Below are 8,432 nucleotides of genomic sequence, written 5' to 3' on the forward strand. Positions count from 1 at the left end.
GGAAGTACCCACGAATTGGATGATCATTGGTCTCGGGGAAACCTATGAACTGTTAACTATTTCGTTTGCAGGAAAAACCCACGAATTGATAATCATTGATTACGGGAATAACCCACTAACTGTTATATGTTGATCTTAGGTATAACCCATAAACTGAGGATCGTGGTGTTGTTGTGTGCTGATCTCGGGTATAACCCACGAACTGAGGATCTCTGTTTTATTTGTATAGTGATCTCGGGGAAACCCACGAACTGAGGATATTTGTTTTGTTTGTGTGTTGATCTCAGGGACGCCCACGAACTGAGGATCACTATTTCCCCTTTTGCATATATTATGCGGTCGAGCTTTGTGCCGACTTCTGGTAGTCACGAAGGAGTGGTATTCTTAACCACTGACACGTATGCACGAAGGACACAATGGGAAGCCATATCTAGGACTAGCTCCTAGGTAATATCGGGATGCAGGGGATAAACCGACACATGAGCTCATGGCCTGCATAGGACAGACATGCGTCATACTTGGTTGTGCATTTCCTCTGTTATGATTATTGAATGAATGTATGCTCTGTTTGTTTGTATTCTATTCTTTGTATTTGCGTTTTATTTTCTTGTATTCTTTTGTTTGTGTTCTGCTTTATGTTTTCTCTATTTTCTCTACTTATCTGTATCTTCTGTTCACTACTTCTCGGTATTTTGCTATTCGTCTGCTAAACAACACGGAATTAATGAACTTAACTAATAACCCCGGCCCTACTAAGAACTCCCCAGTTCTTACCCCTTCTCTCTCCCTTCCCCCTTCAGATGGAAGTAAGAGTACCTTACCGTAGTTCATTGATGATGGTTCTGCAAGAAGCATTCCGCTCTAGATAGTCTTCTGAGTCTAGGGTGAATTTCGTTCTCTATTTATATGTATATACAGTGAGACCAGCCAATGTCTGCACCCCGTTTGTACGTGAACTTTAACCTAAATCCTGTGTACGAGACTCCTGTTGTGTGGCTACTTGATGAGGTACCAGAGAGACGTCATATGGCAATGTCTAATCGTGTAGAGGAATAACAGATGATGTTCTACCTTTCGATGACGTTCCACCTGACTTGAGTTTTGAAGACTTAGAACGTACTTTCCTTCGCTTTAGTATTTTAGAGGGACTAGGTGAGTATAGAGTCTAGGCTAGCCTGGGCACCAGCTTAGGGACTTCTTGAACAGGTTAGTGCCTGGGATGTTGTATGTATATACATGTATATAGTTATTATCTAGCTATATCTAGGGGTGTCCTAACTAAAAGTCTATACTTAAACAAAGGCTGGATCACCGAATATTGTCAACTGCTTGTGATGTATTTATGTGTGGTTATTCTGTTTTATCCGTTATCAGTTGTGAATTGATTATGAATGATTCTGTTTTTAATCCAAATGTTTTCAAAAAAAAAATAGCCCGCAAGTTAACTACGTTTTTAATAGCGAATCAGGCTCATATAATAAATAATCGATAATAATTAGGAAGACAAGTTGGTAACGCTCAGTTTCTGGTATGATCTATACATACTGAAAAATAGGTCATTACAATTTGGTATCAGAGCAGTTCGTTCGTAGTAGAGCCTGGGGAGTGGACTGACTATGCTTCATTGCATACTCTGTTGTGTGTCTTATGCGTATAGGATATCCTAGTGATATATGTTGCATGATTGTTTCTGTGTATTCATTTTGGGAATGTTCACACTTGAGTTGAAGTGTTAAGACTGATCACCTTAACAACGATTGTTTGGTGTGAACAAGACCACAATGGGATCACAGAGACGAGGCGTACAGGAAGGAATTCCTAATGTTAACTACAAGAGGGAACAGGAAACGTTTATGGCTACCATGAACAACGTGGCTGAAGTAGTGCGTGAAGCTGCGGTAGTAGCGGTTAGGGCTGTTGAACGTCTTGGAGTGAGAAACGGGAATGAGAATGAATACAGAGAAGATCATGGGAATGATGAGAATAACTTAGGGCATCTGATAAACCACTATTTCATGGTTTATCTTGTGCTCAATTGAGTAGTTTTTATCAACTCTTTATCCACTTATTCATACTATTTGCATGAGTTTTACATTCTCTTTCCAGATTTTGTGCTATGATTGAAAATATGCTTCTTTGGCCTTATATTTGCTAATATTAATCTTCTCTTATTACCATTCAATGCCTTGATATGTGCGTTAAGTGATTTCAGAGATTACAGGGCAGGAATGACTCAGAGGATGGAAAGGAAGCATTCAAAAGTGGAAGGAATACAAGAAATTGAAGAAATTGCTAAGCTATCCAGCCTGACCTCTTCGCACTCAAATGGTTATAACTTGAGCTACAGCGATCCAAATGATGCGGTTCTTATTGCGTTGGAAATCTAACGTCTGGGGCTTCGAAATGATATATAATTTGCCATAGTGGCCTGGTATGCGAAATTGCTACTCAGGTTGTGAATTGTTGTTCGAAATTGATTCCCCGGCAACGGCACCAAAAACGGATGCACAGGACCATGGTCTAAACATATCTTCACAACTTCGCATAACTAACCAGCAAGTGCACTGGGTCGTCCAAGTAATACCTTACGTGAGTAAGGGTCGAATCCCACGGAGATTGTCGGTATGAAGCAAGCTATGGTCACCTTGTAAATCTCAGTCAGGCGGATATAAAACAGTAATGGGTTTTCGAAAATAAATAATAGAATAGGGATAGAGGTACTTATGTAAATCATTGATAGAAATTTCAGATAAGCGAATGGAGATGCTTTTCGTTCCTCTGAACCTCTGCTTTCCTGCTATCTTCATCCAGGCAGTCTTACTCCTTTCCATGGCTGGCTTTATGTGATACATCACCACTGTCAATGGCTACTTTCGGTCATCTCTCGGGAAAATGATCCAATGCCCTGTCACGGCACAGCTAATCGTCTGGAGGCATCACCCTTGTCAATGGCTTCATCTTATCCTCTCAGTGAAAATGATCAACGCACCCTGTCACGGCACGGCTATTCATCTGTCGGTTCTCGATCATGCTGGAATAGGATTTACTATCCTTTTGCGTCTGTCACTAACGCCCCGCAATCGCGAGTTTGGAGCTCGTCACAGTCATTCATTCATTGAATCCTACTCGGAATACCACAGACAAGGTTTAGACCTTCCGGATTCTCTTGAATGCCGCCATCATTCTAGCTTACGCCACGAAGATTCTGGTTAGGAGATCTAAGAGATACTCATTCAGTCTAAGGTAGAACGGAAGTGGTTGTCAGGCACGCGTTAATAGGGAATGATGATAATTGTCATGTTCATCACATTCAGATTGAAGCACGAATGAATATCTTAGAAGCAAAACAAGATGAATTGAATAGAAAACAGTAGTACTTTGCATTAATCTTTGAGGAACAGCAGAGCTCCACACCTTAATCTATGGAGTGTAGAAACTCTACCGTTGAAAATACATAAGTGAAAGTCCAGGCATGGCCGAATGGCCAGCCCCTCTGATCTAAGAACCAGGCGTCCAAAGATGGTCAAAAAAGACTTCTAATATAATAGTAAAAGGTCCTATTTATAATAAACTAGCTACTAGGGTTTACATGAGTAAGTAATTGATGCATAAATCCACTTTCGGGGCCCACTTGGTGTGTGCTTAGGCTAAGCTTGAGTGTTGCACGTGTAGAGGTCCTTCTTGGAGTTGAACGCCAATTTTTTTGCCAGTTTGGGCGTTCAACTCTGGTTTTGGATCCTTTTCTGGCGCTGGACGCCAGATTTGGGCAGAAAGCTGGCGTTGAATGCCAGTTTATGTTGTCTATTCTTGGCCAAAGTATGGACTATTATATATTGCTGGAAATCCCTGGATTTCTACTTTCCAACGCAATTAGAAGCGCGCCATTTTGAGTTCTGTAGCTCCAGAAAATCCACTTTGAGTGCAGGGAGGTCAGAATCCAACAGCATCAGCAGTCCTTCTTCAACCTCTGAATCTGATTTTTGCTCAAGTCCCTCAATTTCAGCCAGAAAATACCTGAAATCACAGAAAAACACACAAACTCATAGTGAAGTCCAGAAATGTCAATTTAACATAAAAACTAATGAAAACATCCCTAAAAGTAACTAGATCCTACTAAAAACATACTAAAAACAATGTCAAAAAGCGTATAAATTATCCGCTCATCACAACACCAAACTTAAATTGTTGCTTGTCCCCAAGCAACTGAAAATCAAATAGGATAAAAGGAAGAGAATATACTATAAATTCCAAACTATCAATGAAAGAGAGCTTCAATCATATGAGCGGGACTTATAGCTTTTTGCCTCTTGAATAGTTTTGGCATCTCACTTTATCCATTGAGGTTCAGAATGATTGGCATCTATAGGAACTCAGAGTTCAGATAGTGTTATTGATTCTCCTAGTTCAGTATGATGATTCTTGAACACAGCTTCTTTATGAGTCTTGGCCGTGGCCCTAAGCACTTTGTTTTCCAGTATTACCACCGGATACATAAATGCCACAGACACATAATTTGGGTGAACCTTTTCAGATTGTGACTCAGCTTTGCTAAAGTCTCCAATTAGAGGTGTCCAGGGTTCTTAAGCACACTCTTTTTTTTTTTTTTTTTGCTTTGGACCTTGACTTTAACCGCTCAGTCTCAAGTTTTCACTTGACACCTACACGCCACAAGCACATGGTTAGGGACAGCTTGGTTTAGCCGCTTAGACCAGGATTTTATTCTTTTAGGTCCTCTTATCCACTGATGCTCAAAGCCTTGGGATCCTTTTTATTTACCCTTGCTTTTTGGTTTTAAGGGTTATTGGCTTTTTGCTCTTGCCTCTTGGTTTTAAGAGCTTTTGGCTTTTTATGCTTGCTTTTTCTATTTTTTTTTCGCCTATTTTTTTTTCTGCAAGCTTTGTTCTTTGCTGCTTTTTCTTGCTTCAAGAATCATTTTTATGATTTTTTAGATTATCAAATAACATGTCTCCTAGTCATCATTCTTTCAAGAGCCAACATATTTAACATTCTTAAACAACAACTTCAAAAGACATATGCACTGTTCAACCATACATTCCAAAAACAAGAAGCATTGTCACCACATCAATATAATTAAGCTAAGTTCAAGGATAAATTCGAAACTCATGTACTTCTTGTTCTTTTGAATTAAAACATTTTTCATTTAAGAGAGGTGATGGATTCATAGGACATTCATAACTTTAAGACATAGTTACTAACTACTAATGATCATGTAATGAAGACACAAACATAGATAAGCACATAACATAGAAAACGAAATACAGAAGAAATAAGAACAAGGAATGAATCCACCTTAGTGCTGGTGGCGTTTCCTTCTTGAGGAACCAATGTTGTCTTTGAGCTCTTCAATGTCTCTTCCTTGCCTTTGTGGCTTGATTCCTAGTGATTTTTGGTATTTCTATCCTCAGTTGCTTCCAATAACTATGTGGAGGGAAGTGCATCCCCTGAGGTATCTCAGAGATCTCTTGATTTGCAGCCACATGTTCTACCACTGAGCTATAGATCCTTTACATAATTGTTTTACCACACCAAACTTAGAATGTTGCTCGCCCTCGAGCAAAAGAAGAAGGAATAGATGAAGAAGAAGATGTGGAAAAAAAACTAGGATTATGAGGAAGGAAAGTGGGGATCCTGTGGGGTCCACAGATCCTGAGATGATCCTGTGAGGTCCACAGATCTTGAGGTGTCAAGGTATTTACATCCCTGCACCAATTTAGGCATGCAAAATGCCCTTGCACACAACTCTGGGCGTTCAGCGCCAGGTTGGTGCCCATTTTGGGCGTTCAACGCCCATTTGTTGCCATTTCTGGCGTTGAACGCCAGAACCATGCTTGTTCTGGGCGTTCAGCGCCAGGATACTGCCCATTTTGGGCGTTCAGCGCCAGAACCATGCTCTGTTCTGGCGTTGAACGCCAGGCAGATGCTTCCTCCAGGGTGTGATTTTTCTTTTGCTATTTTTGATTCCGTTTTCAATTTTTATATTTATTTTGTGACTCCACATGATCATGAACCTATAAAGACATATAACTAAGAAAAATATAGTTAGATAAAAATTGGGTTGCCTCCCAACAAGCGCTTCTTTAATATCAGTAGCTTGACATTGGGCTCTCATGGAGCCTCACAGATGTGCAGAGCTTTGTTGAGACTCTCCAACACCAAACTTAGAGTTTGGATATGGGAGTTCAACACCAAACTTAGAGTTTGCTTATGGCCTCCCAACACCAAACTTAGAGTTTGACTGTGGGGGCTTTGTTTGACTCTGCTTTGAGAGAAGGTTTTTCTGCTTCCTCTCCCTGGATGCAGAGAGAGATCCTTGAGTTGTAAACACAAGGTTGTCCTTATTTAATTGAAGGATCAATTCTCCTCTGTTCACATCAATCACAGCTCTTGCTGTGGCTAGGAAAGGTCTTCCTAGGATGATGAATTCATCCTCTTCCTTTCCAGTATCCAGGACTATGAAATCAGCAGGGATGTAAAGGCCTTCAACCTTTACTAACACATCCTCTACTTGTCCATAAGCCTATTTTCTTGAATTATCTGCCATCTCTAATGAGATTCTAGCAGCTTGCACCCCATAGATTCCCAGTTTCTCTATTACAGAGAGGGGCATGAGGTTTATCCCTGAACCAAGGTCACACAGAGCCTTAAAGATCCTGGTGCCTATGGTACAAGGTATTATGAACTTTTCAGGATCCTGTCTCTTTTGAGGCAATGTCAGTTGATCCAGATCACTTAGTTCATTGGTGAACAAGGGAGGTTCATCTTCCCAAGTATCAATGCCAAATAATCTGGCATTTAGCTTCATGATTGCACCAAGAAACTTGGCAGTTTGCTCTTCAGTCACATCCTCATTCTCTTCAGAAGAGGAATACTCATCAGAGCTCATGAAGGGCATAAGGAGGTTCAATGAAATCTCTATGGTCTCTAGATGAGCCTCAGAGTCCTTTGGTTCCTCAGAGGAAAGCTCCTTATTGATCACTGGACGTCCCAAGAGCTCTTCCTCCTTGGGATTCACGTCCTCCTCTCCCTCATTGGGTTCGGCCATTTTGGTTATGTCAATGGCCTTGCACTCTCCTTTTGGATTTTCTTTTGTATTGCTTGGGAGAGTGCTAGGAGGGATTTCAGTGATCTTTTTACTCAGCTGGCCCACTTGTGCTTCCAAATTTCTAATGGAAGACCTTGTTTCATTCATGAAACTCACAGTGGCCTTAGATAGATCAGAGACTAAGTTTGCTAAGCTAGATGAGTTTTGCTCAGAATTCTCTGTCTGTTGCTGAGTGGATGATGGAAAAGGCTTGCCATTGCTAAACCTATTTCTTCCACCATTATTAAAGCCTTGTTGAGGCTTTTGATCCTTCCATGAGAAACTTGGATGATTTCTCCATGATGGATTATAGGTGTTTCCATAAGGTTCATCCATGTAATTTATCTCTGCTATTGCAGGGTTCTCAGGATCATAAGCTTCTTCTTCAGAAGATGCCTCTTGAGTACTGTTGGATGCAGCTTGCATTCCATTCAGACTCTGAGAAATCATATTGACTTGCTGAGTCAATATTTTGTTCTGAGCCAATATGGCATTCAGAGTATCAATCTCAAGAACTCCCTTCTTCATAGGCGTCCCATTACTCACAGGATTCCTCTCAGAAGTGTACATGAATTGGTTATTAGCAACCATGTCAATGAGTTCTTGAGCTTTTGCAGGCATTTTCTTTAGGTGAATGGATCCACCTGCAGAAGTATCCAATGACATCTTTGATAACTCAGACAGACCATCATAGAATATATCCAGGATGGTCCATTCTGAAAGCATGTCAGAAGGACACTTTTTGGTCAGTCCATTGTATCTCTCCCAAGCTTCATAGAGGGATTCACCTTCTTTTTGTCTGAAGGTTTGAACATCCACTCTAAGTTTGCTCAGCTTTTGAGGAGGAAAGAACTTGGCTAGGAAAGCCTTGACCAGCTTATCCCAAGAGTTCAGGCTATCCTTAGGTTGAGAGTCCAACCATACTCTAGCTCTGTCTCTTACAGCAAAAGGGAAAAGCATAAGCTTGTAGACTTCAGGATCTACTCCATTAGTCTTAACAGTATCACATATCTGCAAGAATTCAGTTAAGAACTGAAAAGGATCTTCAGATGGAAGTCCATGAAACTTGCAGTTCTGCTGCATCAGAGAAACTAATTGAGGTTTCAGCTCAAAGTTGTTTGCTCCAATGGCAGGAATGGAGATGCTTCTTCCATGTAAATTGGAATTAGGTGCAGTAAAGTCACCAAGCATCCTCCTTGCATTATTATTATTTTCGGCTGCCATCTCCCTTTCCTGTTCTAAAATTTCTGAAAGGTTATCTCTGGATTGTTGTAATTTAGCTTCTCTTAATTTTCTCTTCAGAGTTCTTTCAGGTTCTGGATTTGCTTCA

The 8,432-nt window shown here is 40.6% G+C and overlaps 1 non-coding gene across 1 annotated transcript; it reads left to right on the forward strand.

Annotated features, from left to right (window-relative positions):
* The first annotated feature begins 7,822 nt into the window (after positions 1–7,822).
* On the forward strand, positions 7,823–7,930 carry LOC112780367 (small nucleolar RNA R71). The gene has a single exon (XR_003191209.1). It is a non-coding gene; the product is annotated as a small nucleolar RNA R71 (small nucleolar RNA).
* Positions 7,931–8,432: the final 502 nt, after the last annotated feature.

This window comes from Arachis hypogaea, chromosome 19 (assembly GCF_003086295.3).
Source record: "Arachis hypogaea cultivar Tifrunner chromosome 19, arahy.Tifrunner.gnm2.J5K5, whole genome shotgun sequence".
NCBI lineage: Eukaryota > Viridiplantae > Streptophyta > Magnoliopsida > Fabales > Fabaceae > Arachis > Arachis hypogaea.